We start from the raw sequence: 20,127 nt of genomic DNA, 5'->3' as shown, positions 1-20,127 counted from the left end.
AATAGTGACCATAAAACTGGAAACCTGCTGGTTTATAAAAAGAAACACCTGGTTTACTAATGTCCTTCCAGGAAGGAAACCCTTACCTGGTCTGGCCTACATGTAACTGACAGCATATTAGCAATGTGGTTGACTCTGAAATGGGCAATTAAGTTTAAACTAATTAGGGATGGGCAACAAAAGCTGGCTTTAGCAATGACACCGACATCCCAAGAAAGAATAAAATGGTTATGCTTCAGTCTGGGTGTCAACGGAGAGGGAGCACGTGGTGTGCATCAGTGCTTTTGATGTCTTTCGAGAGAGACCGTGGGGGATACCGTGCTTTATTTCCCCCTCCAACACCATTCTGATTTTGTCCCCTTCCTCTCTCCCTGCACTCCTCCTGCTCCTCACTCTCTCCCTGGCCCCTTCACTTTTTGATGTTAGCATTTTCCTTATCAAGCTTTGTTTGCAAATATTCAAATGGCCAAATGGGTGTTTTCCTATTGGTGAAAAAAAACATATAATAATAAACTCTATTTGTAAAAGGTAGAAAAAAAGAAAGACTGAAGAAAAATCTATTTCTGCCTTATGCTGAAAGAATTTTTACAAATGTATTCATAGTTCCTGGGAACCACTGGCTGGGCCTGCAGTTATTGCTCATCCCCAGTTGTCCTGCAAAAAGTAATGGTGAGCTGCCTTCTTGAACAGCTGCAGTCTTCAAGGTGAAGCAACACGCAAAGTGCTGTTAGGAAGGGAGCTCCAAGATTCGGAAAAAGAACAGCGATACGTTTCCAAGTTAGAATGGGATGTGGTTTGGAAGGGAACTTAAAAGTGCTCCAATACATCTGCTGCAAATTCCCTTTGAGGGAGTAGAGGTCACAGGTTTGGAAGGTGATGTTGAAGGAGCCTTGGTGAGTTGTTGCAGTGAATCTTGCAGATATACAGAGTGTCAGCGAGTTGTACGGAGTTGTGCAGAGAGTGAATATTGGAAGTGGTGGATGAGATGCCAAGCAAGAGGGCTACTTTGAGTGGGATGGTGTTAAGCTTCTTGAGTGCTGTTGGAGCAGCCATCTAGGCCAGTAGGGGAGTATTCCATCACACTCCTGACTTGTGCGATATTAGTGGTGGAAGGGCTTTGGAAAGTCAGGTGAGTTACTCACTGTAGGATTCATAACTTCAGTTCAGCTTTCATAGCCTTAGTATGTATACTGCTAGTTCAGTTTCAATGATGCTGATATTAAAGGATTCAATGATAGTAATGCCATTGACAAGAGGCAATACCAAGGTTCCATCTCGTTCGAGATGGTCAGTGCCCTGCACTTACCCCTCACCCTCTAGGGTTGGCAGCTTCGGTATTCCTAGAAGCATTAGGTCTCAATCCACAATTTGAGTGAGTCAAAAAGCCTTCTTCTAACTTCCATGTAGTATATTCTTACGAAATTAACTGGGATGGTGAAGAAAAAAAAGAATATTTCCTTTGATGATCTGTGATCTCTCTCTTTGGTTACTCACAGCGCAAGCCAGGAGATTAATGATCAAGTCCTGGAAACTCCAGGGAACTCTGAAGGGTCACTGACCCTAATAACATTGCAAATTTTTTCTTTTCAAGTACAAATCGAATTCCCATTTCAAACATTTATTGCAGCCTCAATTGTATTTTACTCAAATCTCCAGGGCAATACCACACTTGCCACGCCAGAAATAAAGTTACCCAGGCATCCACAAGCACAGTCAATGAAAATCATTTGGGAAAGAACAGAAAGCCATTAGTAAAAACTAACAAACATAATGCTGCAAATCTGAAATAACAATAAGCCTACAGATCAATTAGCATCTGGGAGAGAGAGAGAGAGAGAGAGAGAGATAGGTCAACACCCTTCATTAGAATTGTTCCCACCCTGAAATGCAATCCACCTTCCTCTCTAAAGCAATTCCACCTGCTGTATATTTCCAGCACGTTCTGTTTTTAACAGCCATTAGCATTGTTTAGCATGCTGTATAATCTGGAGGGACAGCACTCAAGTGCCTCCCTAATGGACAGCCTTTCTTGGCTCAATTTAAAATTTGAAGAAACAACCCATTGCTGCAAGATTCAAAACATCACAACATACCACACACACAAGTGAAAGTCACAAGACAGATATTTGCATAGTCACAGATAACACACAAGATCACATGGGCACAATTGAAGCCATTTGCGTGAGGGTATCTGAAACCCAGGAATAGATTACTTGTCTTCTTAAAACTCCAGCAGGATGCTAAATGAAGGACACAATTTTTTGTAAATGGAGAACGTTCAGAGACTCATTAGAAAACTGTGCTGTCCAATGAAAATACTTGGACAAGGCAGAGACATGTGTGCAAAGAATTGGGACCAAGACACATCTGGAATTAATCCAGAATTTGGAGTAAGGGGCCAAGGGGAAAAATAACTTGCGCCAAAAGACAATGATGTAAAGGACAGTGTGCACATCTCTTTCATTAACTGTTGCCCCCCAACACCCACATCAGAATACTGAGTGAGCACTGCTGACTGTTCCTAAATTAGTTAAACTCTGATTATATGGCATTCCAAGTTTCTGAATTTTTCATGAAAACTGAAAGTAACTACCTTAACCACAGTAAGTAAAGGATCTGTCATTTCCAACAATCAGGGTCACTGGTTTCTTATAAGAGGTTTCATTCCACTTTTATGAGTGGGGATTCCAGCATTGTTAACTGGTCATTTGGGGGAAACCAAGGAGTCATATCTGACATGAAACATTAACTCTGTTTCCCTCTGCACAGATGCTGCCAGACTGGAGTTTTCTCAGCACGTTTTTTTTTAAAGAAAGGGAGAGGGGAGGCACAATTTTTGGAGATAGCAACAGAATAGTGGCCATGATGTGTATCGTAGTGGGGGACAGAAAAGGAATTTAGTTCAATGATAAACAGTAGCTATGCAGCAATTTACATTCACTGTAATGTCTCAAGGTGACTTCACAACAGTACCCTCAAAACTGATACAGGTCGTTTCGTCAATACAAATTTGCTGTAACACAATTGACGAATTATGGATGCTGTTTGGATAACAGACTTTCTACTGAAGGGTATAGCTATTTTATATCATGATCTTCTACAATGCGATTTTCTATAGCGATTTTTCAGGGCGCGACTTTCTGTAGTATGAGATTTGAGAGTAACGCTGCCAATACATTGTAACAGAGTAACCAGTATTGGCATCAAACCAAAAAAGAATACATTAGGACAGGTGACCAAGTTATTTCTTCTTTTCTTGCCACAAAGTTCATTTTCTCCTTCTTTGCTCCCTACCTCCTAGCTTCGCGGCCTCCTGGCCTAGCATCATGTGGTGACCTCCTGACCCAGCCTCATGATTCTCAAAGGTGAAACCTGGTGTGGTCTGAAGCCAGGGCCCAGTGTAGTGCCAGTGTGGTCTAGGTTGGAAGACCGTCATTCTTAATTTTTATTTCAGCCAATGCCGGACATTTTACTTCTCTATTTTCTAAGATCTTGTAACTAAAGGAGCTGTACCTAGGTACCTTTGTACTCAAGATGGCACTGTAAGTGGTGACATATAAACTTTGTACTCATCAAGTATGAAGTGGCAATAAAGCTAATTTATTCATGCATTCCTATATTTGCTCAAAGAGGTAGGATTAACGGAGTGTTTTAAGGGAGAAAACTGTAGAATGGTTCAGAGCACAAATTCCAGGGCTAAGGGCCCAGACATCGAACGGTCTGGCTGCCCATAATACGGACAAATGAATTCTTGGACATGTAAGGAGCCAGAGTTAGAGGTACAGAAACTTTTTGGGGAGCTGGAGAGGTTTACAAAAATAGGAAGATGCGAAGACTATGTAATGATTGGAACACGAAGAAGAGGATTTTAAAATTAAGGCATTGATTAACAAGTAGCTAATGTAGGTCAGGGAGCAGAAGTATTATGAATGTATGGGACTTGGTGCTAGTTGGGAAACATTCCCAAAATAAGCAGGTTGACGCACCAACTGAGCTTTCCATCATTCCTGTGACACGTAATCTATATTTTCTTGTTTTGAATAGTTCCAAAGGCTTGGATCAAATTCAAAGAAGACAAATTCAAATATATCTATTGAAGTACAAGTTAATAAGGAAGGGTCAGGAATGTGGGAAGTCACAACCAATTACTTCAGTACTTTTACTTTTGGAACGGGGGCAGCAAGGTGGTCCCAGCAGACCAGGTCTGGACCAGGCTGGGGGGAAATCCCAAAACCAGCTTCTGTTCACATATGAAGAACAATTGTTTTGATGTGATTTCTAAAGCAAACAGGTTCCAGTAGAAGCACAGCCATATGAGTCATTACCAAAAACAGTCATTATTAACGTGAGGAATGTGTGGAGTCACAATTAACTTGATCTCTAAAAGGTTCAAATACAGGGGAAAAAGGTGAAGTGGGTTCTGGATTTTATGTACTGGGAACCAATTCTAAATGCTAGGATCTTGATGTTGCATTTTTATATCATTGTTTAAATCACAGTAGGAACATATGAATATACAAAGTGAGAATAGAAGTAGGCCACTCGGCCCTTCGAGTCTGCTCCGCCATTCAGTATGACCACGGCTGAATAGTTTACATTACTGTCTACCTCAAAAACTATTTATCCACCTGCTTATCAACAATCTATGTACCTTCATCTTAAAAATAGTCAAAGGCTCTGCTTCCACCAACTGTCGAGGAAGAGAATCATAGAATCATTCCAGTACAGAAAGAGACCATTTGGCCCATCCAGTCTGTTCCAACCCTCCAAAAGCATTCCATCAGACCCATTCCCCTCCACCTTATTCCCATTTCCCATGGCTAATCCACTTTGGTTTCACATCCCTGGACCCCATGGGCAACTTAGCATGACCAATTCACATAACCTGCATGCCTTAGGACTGAAGGGGAAAACTGGAACACCCGGGGGAAACCCAAGCAGACATGGAGAGAACGTCTGAACTCCACACAGACAGTCGCCCAAGGGTAGAATCGAACTCGGGTTCGTAGTGACATGAGGCAGAAGTGCTAACCACTACACCATCCAAGTGTTCCAAAGACACTCAACCCACAAGTAATGGTTTTTGCACTGTGTTTAAAATGGGGCAATAACTTATTTTGAAAAAGTGACCCCATACGTTCAGGTTCTTTCACAAATGGATACATCCTCTTCAATATGAATAGAAAGGGTCTAGAGGGATATGGGCCAAATGCTGATTAATGGGACTATATTAACTGGATGCATGTTTGCTCACTGAGCTGGAAAGTTTATTTTCAGACATTTCATCACCATACTAGGTAACATGATCATTGAGCCTCCAGTGAGGTTCACTGATGATGCTACCTAGTATGGTGACAAAATGTCTGAAAACAAACCTTCCAGCTCAGCGAACAAACATACATCCAGAGCCTCAACCTGAGCTACCAATCTTCTCAAAACCCGCTAACTATATTAACTTAGTATATCTGGTTGGCATGGATGAGTTGGAGTAAAGGGTCTGTTTCTGTGCCATACAGCCCTATGATTCTACAACGTCCCTGTCAGGACTTCTTGGGATCAAATCAGCATAAATCAAGCTGCAAATTACTCTTCTAAACTCCAGCAGATACGAGCCTAGCCTGTCCAACTTTTCCTTATTAAACATCCCACATGGAGGTTTGGGCACCTCATCGTGGCAAGGATGTCATTACTGGAGAAAAAGGACACTAAAAATTTATTGGAGTCACATCAGCAAGCCAGAGGTTATATTAAGAAAAGCTCAATAAAAGTGAAAGGTCTTTACGACTGGAATGGAGAAGGTTAAAAAAAGGAAATCTAATGGACGCTCTCAACTTGAAATATTTTAAAGAGACAATTTAACAAAGCTTTGTTTGGCTGATGCATCAGTAACAAAGTAGCTTTGACTCATGAGTATCTGTAGAGAAATGAAAAGGGAAATTAGAAGTCTGCTCCCACAGAGTTGATAGTATACAGAATGCATTAGAACACATGGCCCTTGAGGCAGGGATCGTAAGATTTTTTTAAAACAAAATGAAAAACAGAGGATATAAAAGGAAATGGAGAATGATGATGGAAACCTGATTACAGAAAGCAAGCTTCAGTTGGAAAATAAAGCACTTTCTCTGCCGTAATTGCTAGGATTGTACGAATCTGCAGTCCTGAGACAAATGGGGGTAAGTTGGGGGGTGAAGAAATAGAAGGAAAACAGAAGTATGAAAGCCTGTAATTATGAAGTCAGAAACACACTGGCTTCAGTGCGCCACTGAAGGTACTGGTTGTTAAGACAGACATGCACTCCATTGGGTTAATGGTTGCGCTGACAAGAGCAGAAAACCACTTGACGGAAATGAGCAATTAGGCTGGAGTAATAACCTCTCTATTTTCAGAGAACTTCTACTTTATGCAAGATTTTAATCCATTTTCCTTTAACTTGGAGATGGTTCGTGGAAAGAAAGACACAACTTGTAACAGCTTTTATTTTAAAACCAAAATTTTCATTTATGCAGCAATATTTGAGACTTCTGATGTTGTAAAGGAGTTTGCAGCCAATAAAATACTTTGAAGTATAGTTGCTCTGGCGATGTAGAAAACTTGCCTGCAAATAATGTGCACAGCAAGCTCCCTCACACTAATATGGGAATAGCCAGATAATCTGTTTCTTTGATGCTGATCGAGGGCTCAGTATTTTGCAGGAGACCAGGGATAACTCCCCAGCTAATAGCTGAAATTCTAATATGGTTTTTTTTACCTCTACCTGACAGTACAGATAGGATCCTCTGCTAATGGTTCACTGAATACCCTCTCTTCTGAGAGCAGATTCCATATCATTGCAGGCATGAAATAACTGCACAGAAGCTGGTATCCCGTCACCAAGTAACCATTTATTTACACATGCGTAACACATGGACTCTGACCAGCCAGCTCAGAGCCGGTCCCTACAGTGAAGAGACTCACCAACAGTCCTGTTTATGTTTTTTTCAGCAACAGTGAAGCAGGCCCAGGCTGCATCAGGAGCAGCAGCAGCAGCGGTGGTGGTGGTGGTGGTGGTGGCTGCTTGTGGAGCTGAACAGAGCTCAGTGAAAGAAAACAAAAACAAAGGGAAAAATTAAAAGAGGAAGACAATGTCTCCCAGATAATAGCGCATTTTTATCTCCCCTGCAGTACACTGGCTGTGTGGCAAGCTGGGTCGGAGTCTGTCCCCTGAACTGAGGAAATTGTAATCTCCTGGTTATATTGATTCCCACTTATCTGTCAGCCAGCATTCCCTGATTGGCCCAGGTTAACAACCCCAATCAAGAAGCTTATACTCAACAAGATCCACCTGGTCAACCCTATTCTAATCACTATAAGTTGTTAAGTCAAACACAATATCAATGTACAAATAAAAACATCTGCATTTCTATAGTGCCTTTCACAATTAAAGCTCATCCCAAAACTTTACAGCCGAATATATTTTTGAATCATAGTCACTGTCTTGAGGTAGGGAAACAGCAGACAAGTTGTGCATAGCAAGCTCCCATAAATTCTGTGAAAGCAATATTATGATGTTAATTGGGCATTAATATTGGGCAAGACAGAAGAGGAGAACTCCTTGCCAATCTACAAATATGTTTGAGGAATCTTTAACTTCCACCCAAGGTGCTGGTTGTCTCCTGAATTTAACATCTCATCTGAAAGGTGCCACCCTCCAACAATGCAGTGTTCTCTCAGTGTTGATCCAAATGTGCCAACTTTGATTTTGGTCCTTTCTGGAGTGAGGCTTGAAGGTAAAACTTGCTGACTCAGAGGCAAGAGTGCTTAGCACAGAACCATAGCTGACACAAACAAGGACACAGCAGGAATTCTTAAAAGTAAAACAGATTTTATGCAACATATGCAAAATGATACAATGAAGAGTTCAAAGAAACAAACATATGGCTAATCACTTAATCAGCCACTTATACCAGCTTGGTACAAGACGGCCATGTAAGACAAAATAGTTGTACTTGTCACATGTCCCCAGGACATTGCAACATCTCACAGCCAATGAAAGGCTTCTGAAACAGAATCATTGTTGCAAACGTGGCAGCTCACTCGAATATACCAAAGATTCTGTATAACTGCAATGAGATCAATAAATACATAAATCTCCTTTGCAGAAAATCTGTAATAGGAAGATGATTTATTGGGAAGTCTCAGAGGGTTGATCAAATTACCAAATTTTGAATTCTTTGTCAATTTTAACCAAGTGCTTTTCACTCAACACATCAGCCTGTTCTTTTTCTCCTTGCAGATGCTAACAGATTTCCAGCATTTTCTGCTTTAAATGAAAGCATTCTTTTTAAATGTAAGAAAGAAATAACTTTAAGAATCCTTGGACTCTTCACCAAAATATGACTCATCACCTTAAGAAAAGCTGATGCTAGGCAGAGACCTTTCTTGATTCACATTTAAAAAGAAACCAAAATGGATTAAAACCATGTATCTAAAGGTCACAGATACATTTAATGAAAATGCTCAAGGTTAGAACGAGGTGAATAAACCACAAGAGCTTAACCTGTCGACATGTTGCTGGCGTGTACCACACTTCCATTGGCAGAAACACTGCAGAGACTGGCAGGTGAAAAAACAAAACAAATAACCGCACGTGAAGCATTTTAAGATATTCAAAAAAGATACCTGGTAACATCTATATAGTATGCAACTCTTTTTTTTCTTAAAAAGCAGCTCTCCCCACTTTCAAAAACATGTTGATCAAGCTCGTCCTTAGTCTCTTCCCTCTTTCCCATCCCCCACCTCCAATGCTGACCTCTTTACAAAGTTTTGTGGTGTGCTCAGAGGTGTTCTTTCACTGGAAAAGTTTTACAAAAAAAAGGACAACTGTTTACAATGCTCAGAATTCTGAAACCTAACATACATGATGGAAGTATACTGGGGTGACAGGGGGAGAAGATAACGCATGATACCGAAGCACATTTACAAAACAATTTATGGGGACTTATCCTGTGAAAGAAAACACACCCTTGGCAGTCCATTAATCCTCCATTCATACGGAATTCATTTCAAAGGGAGTTGTACTTTGGAACAGACATTACTTCCTAGGCCAACCAACTGAGGCTCCGAGTACTCATTTATGACAGAGCATATATTTACAGCTGTTTCTACTCAAAACATGACTTTGAAACTGAACTTCTAAGATGCAGAATTATGGGAGATGACAGGGAGAGGACAATTCACACCCCGTTACGCAAAACAGACTAATTCATAGCTTGATTGACTTTCTCTGCCCCCTTCCATAATTCCATATGTCTGTCCGGGCAAAGAGTAACATAGTAAACTTCCTGCCGCAAGGTTTAAACTTAGATTGTTGGACTAAAGTGCAATCATTAAACGCGCCCAAAAAAATTCTACCTTGAAGCTGAGGGGTTAGAGTGGAGAAATTCTGCCCTCCATTACTTTGGATGTAGAAATTATGTTCCAGTTTTAGAAGGTTTGAAGGGCATATTGCTTACAGGCAAAGGCCCTGTTGCAAAATGTGCAGCACAGCCACTCATTTATCAAACGTGTGCACTATCAGACAATCAAGATTCATGTACATTGTGTTCAAACTATCCAATGAATCACTACCTTAAATCAGACGTGGTTAAACAAAATGATTCAGAAGACAACATATTCAAATTGATATTTAATATTAATTCCAATCAGCAATTTCTCCATTTTTAAATTCTTATCCATGCTTAAGAACCTTGCCTAGCCCCATCATCAAACTTCCTCCAGCCCTTCGACTTTGAACTGCACCACCACTCATGGCCATGTTGGTAGATGGCCAGGTTGAAGATTCCAGAACCTTCTCCCTCAACCAGTCTTTGAATATGGAAATGAGTCCATACAAAGCAATGACACAGCCAGGTCTGCATTATCAACTGTGCTTAATTCAGAGCACTGCATAACAGCAGAAGCAACCAAGGATTTGAGGTAGTGCAAATGAAAGGAAGTCTAATTGACAATACCTGACTAAGAGTATGGTGCTGGAAAAGCACAGTCAGGCAGCATCCGCGGAGCAGAAGAATCGATATTTTGAGTATCAGCCGTTCGTCAGGAATGAGGCCTTGGCCCAAGGAGCCACATCATCTACTGTGTTCATTGCTCTTGATATTTTCTCCTCTACTTTGGAGAGACAGGTCACCAACTCGCAGAACTTTTCAGCGAACATCTCTGGGACACACGCACTAACCAACCCCTCTACTTGGTGGCCAATCACTTCAATTTCCCCTCCCACTCCGCTAAGGACATGCAAGTCCTGGGCCTCCTCCACCACCAAATTCTAACCACCCAACACCTAAAGGAAGAACACCTCATCTTCTGCCTTGGGAGCCTCCAACCACATGAAATCAATGTGGATTTCACCAGTTTCCTCATTTCCCCTCCATCCACCTTATTCAATCCATCTTCCATCTTCCCGCACCTTCACCTACCTATCACACCTCCCACTCCCTCCCCACCCCCCAACAACTCTCAGCCCCCCGGCTCATAAGTCTCATTCCTGATGAAGTGCTTATGCCTGAAACATTGATTGTTCTGCTCCTCGGATGCTGCCTGACCTGCTGTGCTTTTCCAGCACCGCACTCTTGAGTGTTAAATGGAAATAAATTTGAACAGCAGAAGCTTATTTCACTCTTACAGCCAGTGAAAACAAAACAGGAATCCTTTCAGAGGAGCCTGAATTTGAACCTGGACCACAGAGATTTCAGTAAACAGACTCAAAAGAGATGCTTTAACAAATTATCAGCTCCACAGAAGAACAGATCTACATATGAGTTTTTGCACAATAGTAAAGCATTTACTGAGATATCTGCATAATCTAAAACAGATAAAGATCTCAAAGTTTACATCAAAAGAACAAAAGCATTAAATTAACAGCGGCGTTTATTCAGCAACATTTATTTTCCTTGTGTGATTTATTCAACAACATGGAATAACAACATAAGATAACTTTGTGTGTATATATACTCAGGAGAAGGTGAGGGCTGCAGATACTGGAGATGACAGTCCACAAGTGTGGTGCTGGAAAAGCACAGCAGGTCAGGCAGCATTTGAGGAGCAGGAGAGTCAACGTTTCGAATACAGAGGAACTTTGATCATCAGAATACCAATTATCCGAAAATCGGATTATCCGAAAGCGATCTTGAGGTCCCAACAGAAACATTTCAAAGATGTGTGTCCAACATTGATTAAAAGTGCTGCCAAGAACAGCCCTGGACTGACGGGAGTGCAGACACTGTCTCCAAATGACTGACTTGCCACCCCCTCTCTCTCTCTTCCCACACTTTCCCTGGAGTTCTACACAGGCGTGTACCCTACACCTCCCTTTCCCAGATAATCTGTCGAACATTGTTTTGTACAGGGCAAAGATGGAACCTGTCAAAGAGTTTGTGTACGTGCGTGCGTGTTTTGCAGCAGCCTGGTCATTTGTTTTCAGTCCGGCTGCACGGTGAGGGGGGCAGAGATGGAAGGGGATGAGGGCAGACAGAGGTCGCTCAGGGGTGGGGATGAGTGAGGGCCAGTATTGAGGAGGGGACGGGGGACGGGGGGGGGGGGGCGGTGTTGGACAGGGTTTGGAGGGGGGGGGGGGGGGGGGTGGTTGCGGGTGGTGGAGTGGTGTTGTTTAGGGATTGGGGTGGGCGAGGCTTGCACACGGTGTGCTGCTGCTAGTTTACTGAATGGGGAGCAGACTTAATAGAAAACTCCGAGCCCCAGAGGAAAGGCATTGAATCGATTAACAGAATAATCAATTATCCGAACTAAAAATACTGCCCGTCCATCTCGTTCGGATAATTGAGGTTCCTCCATACAAGCTCTTCATCAGGAATGTGGGGAGGCCCAAGGGGCTGAGAGATAAATGGGAGGAAGGGTGGGTGGGGCTGTAGAGGGAAGATAGCTGGGAGTGAGATAGGTAGATGAAGGTGGGGGGTGAAAGTGATAGGTTGGAGCGGACAGTAGAGCACATAGGTGGGAAAGAAGATGGACAGTTAGAACAATTCAAGAGGGTGGTGCTGGGTTGGAGGGTTGGATCTGGGATAAAGTGGGGGAAGGGGAGATGAGGAAACTAGTGAAATCAACCTTGATCCTGTGTGGCTGGACAGTACCAATGTGGAAGATGAGACTCTCTTCCTCCAGGTGTCGGATAGCCAGAATCTGGCAATGGAGGTGGCCCAGGACTTGCATGCCCTTGGTAAAGTGGGAGGGGGAGTTAAAGTGTTCAGCCCCAGGGCGGTGGGGTTGTTTAGTGCATGTGCCCCAGAGATGACCTTTGAAATGTTCCAAAAGTTGGTGTCCCTGTCTCCCCAGTGTAGAGGAGACATCGGGAGCAACGGACACAGTAGATGACGTATGTGGAGGCACAGATAAATCTCTGCTGGATGTGGAAGATCCTTTGGGGCCTTGATTGGAGATGAGGGGGGTGTTTTAAGTGCTGGTTTCACACCTCTTGTGATGGCAAGGGAAGGTGCCAGGAGTGGCAGATGGATTGGTAGGGGGCATGGACCTAACAAGGGAGTCGCAAAGGAAATGGTCTCTGCAGAACGCAGACGGGGTGGGGATGGAACTGTCTCTCTGGTGGTGCAGTCTGTTTGAAGGTAGCTAAAATGACGGAGGATGATGTATTGTATCCGGAGGTTGGTGAGGTGGAAGGTGAGGCCTAGGGGTTCTGTCCTCATTGCGAATGGAGGAGTGGGGTTCAAGGGCAGAGGTGCAGGAAGTGGAGGAAGATGCGCTGGACAGTATCATTGACCACATGGGAGGAGAAATTGTGGTCCTTGAAGGAGGCCGTCTGGGATGTTCTGTGGTGGAACTGGTCGTCCTGGGAGCAGATGCAGTGGAGGCAGAGGAATTGGGATTAAGAGATGGCATTTTTACAGGAGGTAGGGTGGGAGGTGATGTAGTGCAGGTAGCTGTGGGAGTTGGTGGGTTTGAAGTGATGAGTCTGTTGCCAGAAATGGAGATGGAGAGGGAGAGGTCCAGGAAGGAGAGGGAGGTGTCCGAGATGGTCCAGGTGAACTTGACATCAGTGGGGGATGGGGGAGGAATGTGGTTGTGACGCTGATGAACTGTTCAACCTCCTCATGGGAGCATGGGTTGGTGCCAATACAATCATCGATGTCGTGGGGAAAAAGATGTGGAATGGTGCCTGTATAGCTGCAGAAGATGGACTGTTCCACATACCCGAAGAGGCAGGCATAGCTGGGGCCCATGCGGGTACCCATGGCTACCCATTTGCTCTGGATATATAATCCTCAACATCTGTCTTTGTAACAGAACGTATTATGAAAATACGCCATCTATCCAAAGATGCACCTTGTTAATTGTGCTACTTCAATACTCTTTTAGAATACAAGAACTAGGAGCAGCAGTAAGTAACTCGGCACCATGAGTTTGCTCTGATCATGGCTGATCTCACCAAAGAAAATAGAACTGAGGATGCTGAAAGTCAGAAACTAAAACAGAAATTGCTGGAGAAACTCAACAGGTCTGGGAGCATCTGTGGAGTGGGAAAAACAGAGTTAACATTTTGATTCTGGTGAATCTGCTCTCATAACTGTTTTTCTCCATGCAGATGCTGCCAGACCTGCTGAGTTTCTCAAACAATTTCTGGTTTTGTTTATGGTCGATCTCATCTTGGCCCAACTCCACTTTCCTTCCCACTCTCTAGAATCACTCAATATCTCTCTATCTCCTTCTTAAATGTATTCCATGCCCTGCCACTACACTCTGGGGCAGTGAATTCCAGCCTTACACTCCTTTGAGAGAAGTAATTTCTCCTCATCCATTTTAAATCTGCTACCCCTTATCCTAAAACTACGGCATCTTTTTCTGCATTACTCCACTAAAGGAAACTATTTTTTAATGTCAACTTAATCAATCCCCTTTAGCATCTGGTGTACCTCAATTAGATTTCCCCTCATCCTTGTAAACTCGAAAGTAGTGGCCTAAACCACTGAATCTCTCTTCATAAGACAAACCCCTCATCTCTGGAATCAATCTTTTGAACTACCTCCAACACAACTACATCTCTCAAGTAAGGAAACCAAAATTGTACACAATATTCCGGGTGCAGTCTCACTAATGCCCTGTATAATTGAAGCAACACTTGTTCTTTGCTAGGTTCACAGGACCTCCTGGTTCTAACCATCTCTGCCACAGATTCTTAGATCTCCTGGTTCTAACCATCTCTGCCATAGACTGTGGGTTAAGCATCACTGTATCCATGCAGAATGGGTTAATATTCCACCAAAATACAAAGCAGCAAATTATAGCACATGTTCCAGCTCTAGGATACAGTTCTCAATGATATGCAGCAGAGTGTGTTTCACTATGGTCCATCCTACAACCTTCAGGGAAACATCAGAGACTACAGATGACCAATAAGCTTATATGATGAAGGTTCATGATATTGTTACTACTGGGAAACATCTTCAAATTGGACAGAACTATTGTCTTGCTTTAGTTTGTAGTTCCATATTGTGTGTGTCAAGAGGATAGCACCTCACTTTAGCTATATTTTTGATTTGAGTGTAGTACCAGGTATCTGAAGTTTGATTTGCATGCTTCTAATCAACTTCGGGGTGATTAGTTCAGTGCTATATGACACAGGTCAACAGAGATAGAAGCCAATTCTTTTAGAAAAGTAGAACCATCTAAAAAGGTCAGAAAGTGGGCAGATTTCCTTTCTTGACAGTCTGCAAGTTTCTTCCAGAGGAAAACAAGGCTGGTAACATCAACAGTACAGTTTAACAGACTCCAGAGCAGTCAGGGTGAAAGGAACTAAGTTTGAGTGATTTAAATTCTTAGTAAGGATGAGCTCCAATAACAGAAGGCTGCACAAGTGAAATTTAAAGGAACCCACAAACAAAATAAGTGAACTGCATCAGCAATTTGTTTGTGTCTAAGCAAGAGACACTGACTAAAGAAATTGCATTGATTCAATGCAGATGTTTGCTGGAAAGAAATAAAGATCAGCCATAGCAAGTCAATAAGGAACTTTAAAATGGAAACTCATTGACCTTACAGTGAGGTTTGAATGTGTGTCAGACTGTTGTTGAGGGTAAAATGATTCAATCTTCACTTTTGCAAGATTGTTTCATCCAGTTATCCTATAATGTCACTGTGTGTATCTTTCGTTTGAGTGAGAGATAAACATTGACATCCTTATGTTAAAAGTACATTGGTGGCCTCTTCCAAGTGTGTTCAGGAACTGACCACCATGGGAACCAAATTGCAGAAATTGCTTTAACTAATGAAGTCATGGTTAAAGATCTCTCCATTCAGATACAAGTTGCCTGACAGAGTGCCTTGGAAGCTCTGTCATTAGTTTCATAGAATAGAACCCCTACAGCTTGGAAACAAACTCTTCCGCCCTACAAGGGCGCACTGACCTGCCAAAGACCTGTCAACCCAAACCTATTCCCCATTACTCTGCATTTACCCCTACCCTACACATACCTGAACACTATGGGCAATTTAGCGTGGCCAATTCACCTAAACTGCACATCTTTGGATTGTGGGAGGAAACCGGAGCACCCGGAGGAAACCCACACAGACACAGTCATCTGAGGCTAGAATCGATCCCGGGTCCCTGATGCTGTGAGGCCACAGCTCTAACCACTGAGCTAGCATGCTGCCCTTGTTGTTCAGTTCATTTGCTGCCCTCGTACAGCAATTATTTGGGCACCTCCAGGGTCGTGTCCGACTTCTCAGGCATGGTTAATATTTTGTAACAAAACTCACTATATAGGAGTGCATTCACTGTATACTTCCAATGGATTGATTCCTCTGCAGCACTATATAAATAACCAGAGTGTTTATAAATAGTTCTTAAGCTAGTGGATAGCACAGTAACTAGCACAGTACTCCTCAGCGAGTAAATAAATATAAAAATGAAGAAATGGAAGCAGTGACCCACACAGCCACTCAAGCCTGCTCAAGTGATGTTAACTCAACTTCACTTGCCTGCCCAATCCCTACACTTCTCATTTCCCCAGTGCTCAAAAAACTATTAATCTCAGCTTGAATATACTCAGGAACTGAGCATCCAATGCCTTTGACATGATTGAGATTCATAACCTACTGCGTGATGACAATTCTCCTCATCCCAGTCCTGAAAGGCTGACCCTTCACCATGAACCTACACTCCTTTCTTCTTGGTTCTTCAAAACAGTCTGTGGCCATCAGCCATGTTAGCAGCTCCCCGTTTCCTTACCGCAGCAAGATCACCAATACTGACCCCTATAGTTCCTATACTGGATTTTCATCCAATGATGAACTAGTTGAGCTCAGTCAGAGCTCAGTGGTGCAACAAATAGCACTCTTGGATTAGGAAACAAGCCAGGATTCCTTTTCTCTATTCACCTTGCGTGAAGCATTTGAAAATCTTCCAACTGCTCTATCCCACTAGAGCCATCAATAATTTTTTTTTTCCCCAGAATCTATGAGACTATAGATTCATAGAGATGTATAGCATGGAAACAGATCCTTCGGTCCAACCCGTCCATGCCGACCAGATATCCCAACCCAATCTAGTCCCACCTGCCAGCACGCATCCCATATCCCTCCAAACCCTTCCTATTCATATACCCAGTCAGATGCTTTCTAAATGCTGCAATTGTTCTCGCCTCCACCATTTCCTCTGGCTGCATATTCCATACATGTACTACCCTCTGCGTGAAAAAGTTGCCCCTTAGGTCTCTTTCATATCTTTCCTCTCTCCCCAAGGGGCATTTGATGTGTGAAAATATTTCACAAAGGCAAAGGAAACCATTCACACAAGACTGTCATGTGAATTACACTGTAGGAAATGGTAAAAAAAAAAAGAGGGCGAACGTCATATCACAATGTAATACAAGTTTCATAGCAAACTTACTCAGAGCAAGATCGTTGGTTAGATGGTATTTTCCTTCAAAATGCCACAATAACCTGAAAAGATGAAAGTTAAAATATCAGAATTTGCACAAAGACTTATTATCCTGCCTGAGAATATGCCAAAGGAGGAAACTGTGGGAGCTTTGGGGAAAACAAAATACAAAGCTTTTTTTTTATTTGAAAGGTTATGAGAATTTTGGGCAGTTTCTAAACTTCAAGGCCACAACATTTGGTTTGAATAAGCTTTGCGAATTATAGGGCCACACTTGCACCTTATTAAAGGAGAAGCCAGTCAAAGGATCCCATTCTATTTCCAGATGCAGTTGGTGGAGGGAGATTAGGAAACCTCTCCTTCTCTTAACCAGTCAATGAGATAGAAGAAAACAAAGGTTTACAATTGCAACAGTGATTTTAATTACACAAACTGGGGTAATCAATCCCACATTTTGATAGCTAAATAGTAGAGCTCAATATACTGTCTCTACAAATCTAAAAGTACCTCAAGTACAAGACCAAACATAAAAGCATCATATAATCAGATTATCAAGGTTGCAAATTACTTGAGAATAATGGTGCAGCCACATTACTGTTGTTGCATCACTGAATAGCAACAGTTTGGCTCATGGATAGCTCTCCAGTCTCACAGTAATGACGGTTGTGATGTAAAGTCCCACTTTGAGGCACAGTTATATTTTTGGATGAAGTGTTTGTGTACCATAATTGCATTCAAAAAGGAAAAAGCACCATATCAAATATCAACAAGAAAAAGAAACACTTTCCTCAGAGCTCCCTGTACAGTATGATACAGTTTCACTATAATGCTGCCTTGTAGTTATTGCACCAGGCAAGAGATCCAAAGGATTTTGACTTCTCACTGATCTGTGCGACTTACCTTTGTAAGAGCCAATGAACTAAGTCGCTTAACTCTTGTAAAAGCACAGCCTCTGCCAAAAATACAGGACTGAAGGTTACAGATAACCTTTGAAATTTATGGAGCAATTATGACATTAAGTGCATGGCAAAAATGTACGGAGAATTTTTTTTCATCTGGCTTAAATCATCTTTGTCTGGAGTTGCTGAAATTTGTGGCTCGAACTGAACTGGGTATATTAGAAAGTACAAGCTCAATGTAATAAGTGAATTTTTCCTCCAACCATATTTCATGGTTTGTCCTCCACTGAAACGGTAGTTGCTCTGGAAGAAGCTCAAGTTGTATCTTTAAAATATTGTTCTCAGGCTATGGACAACTAGCATCATATTTAAGACTGTACCTTCCTCAGCCATGAGATCACTTCAGCCCAGCAACAACAACCACCTGTACACATGTAGCTGCTTTAATGCATTTTTAAAAAAAAATCCAGAATGCTTAGTCACATGAGGAGACATTAGATCAAATGGCTAACAGCTTTGTAAAAAGGTAGGCTTTAAAGAATGTCTTAAAGAAGGAAAGAGAGGTTAAAGAGGCAGTGATCTATAGGCAGGGTATTACAGAGTTGATGGTTGAGGCAGCTCTTTTTCTGTAGCAGTCCTGAGGATTGAGAATGACGGTCATCCACTCCAGTTTGATGGGTTCGGAAATAGCTGATAAATCCAACGCATAAAACACAGATTCTGCTGCACATGGGGCAGGTCATGCTTGGAGTGTTGGTCGATCACTAGACTGAAGGTTTGTGGCGAATGAAGTTACAGCCACCAATGACAATTAAAATTAGGGATGCTCAAGAAGCCAGAATTAAAGGAGTTTTTTTAAAAAAAAACATTTATGAGATGTGAGTGTCACTGGCGAGGTCAGCATGTATTGCCCAGAGGGCAGTTAAGACTCAACCACATTGCTGTGGGTCTGCAGTGGCATGTCAGTTAGATCAGGTGAGGATAGCAGATTTCCTTCCCTTAAGGACTTTAGTGAACCAGATGGGTTTTTCCCTGACAATTGAATGGTTTCCTGGTTATCATTAGACTCTTATTTGCAGATTATTATTGAATTCAAATTCCACCATCTGCCATGACAGGATTCAAACAGAGGTTCCCAGAACATTACCTGGGTCTCTAGATTAATAGTTTAGTGATAATACCTTTAGACCATCACCTACCCTAGTGAAACTACCTCAGAGTGCTTGTGGGCTGCAGGAGGTTAAAGAGATAGGATGATTTTGTAAACTGGGTGAGAAATGTTTAAAAGCAAGACCTTGCTTGACCAGGAGCCAGTGTAGGACTGCAAGCACAGGGACAGTGAGTATTCGAAGCTTGCGTGGGCAGCATTTTAGATGACCTCAAATTTACAGAGGGTAGATTAGGGCAGACCAGCCAGACATGCAGTGAAATAGCCAAATCTGAAATAAATTTTAAAAAAACACCAAGGATCAACAACACAGTTATCTATTAGCATGTGAGATAGGAATACGCAGGGCATTCATGGACCAGTTAAGGTGGTAACAATCTGGTAGCTTTGTTGCTGGAAGCCTTTATATTATGAGATTTACTGACTTTAATTTGTTTGAAAGCTTGCACACACAACTATACGACTGCTTAGCCCACACCTTGGTGAATGATTCTCACATTAGACAGCATTTGCATATGTTAAGACAGAGATATATGCATTTACATTGTATCTTGCATAACCCACCAATCCCTCAAAGTGGTTTTTACTCATTAATAAGTTTGACATTAGTCACTATTGAAATGCAGGAAAACATGGCAGCAAGCTAAAAGATTGGATCATTTGTTTTTTTAGTTGTTATTGAAGGCAGATTGGCCAAGACACTGGGGACACTCCTCTACTCTTCAAAGATAGTGCCGTGGAATCTTTCGCATCTTCTGAAGGCAGCAGGTGGGACACAGTTTAACAACTCAAATGAGATTATGGGACATCAGACGGTGCAACATTCCTGGGTTTTGTATCAGGCCAGAGTTCTTTTGCCGGCTGCTTTTGATTACCTCCAAAACCCCTTAAGCTTTGCATGTAAAGTGGTAGCGTCCATACCTCAAGGTTGTGGAGGCACAGGTTCAAGACACACCTGTTTCAGGAGATGCGTAATAAAGGGTTCACTAAAGTAATCACAAACATATGCATTTTCTTTCATGGTTTGTTTTTAAATTGTACAGGAGGTATGTAATAACATCTCTGAAAAAGCCAATTAAAATAAAAATCAAATCCAAACTTTAGATTACAGAGGTCTCTGGATTGGGATTTGACTTTCTGCTCAAGACTAATGTATCAATGAAATGAGACTGGGC

At 42.1% G+C, this 20,127-nt stretch overlaps 1 protein-coding gene across 6 annotated transcripts in view; it reads right to left on the bottom strand.

The window, feature by feature from the left end:
• akap13 (A-kinase anchoring protein 13) overlaps positions 1-20,127 on the bottom strand; it is a 406,551-nt gene that overhangs the window by 358,498 nt on the left and 27,926 nt on the right. For all 6 annotated transcript variants that reach the window (XM_072565220.1, XM_072565221.1, XM_072565224.1 and 3 more), the window contains exon 2: positions 16,895-16,947. The gene's annotated coding sequence lies outside the window, so the exon portion shown is untranslated. The remainder of the gene's footprint in view (positions 1-16,894; positions 16,948-20,127) is intronic.

Source organism: Chiloscyllium punctatum, chromosome 48, assembly GCF_047496795.1.
Source record: "Chiloscyllium punctatum isolate Juve2018m chromosome 48, sChiPun1.3, whole genome shotgun sequence".
Classification (NCBI taxonomy): Eukaryota; Metazoa; Chordata; class Chondrichthyes; order Orectolobiformes; family Hemiscylliidae; genus Chiloscyllium; species Chiloscyllium punctatum.
This window is presented reverse-complemented; position numbering and strand designations above follow the sequence as displayed.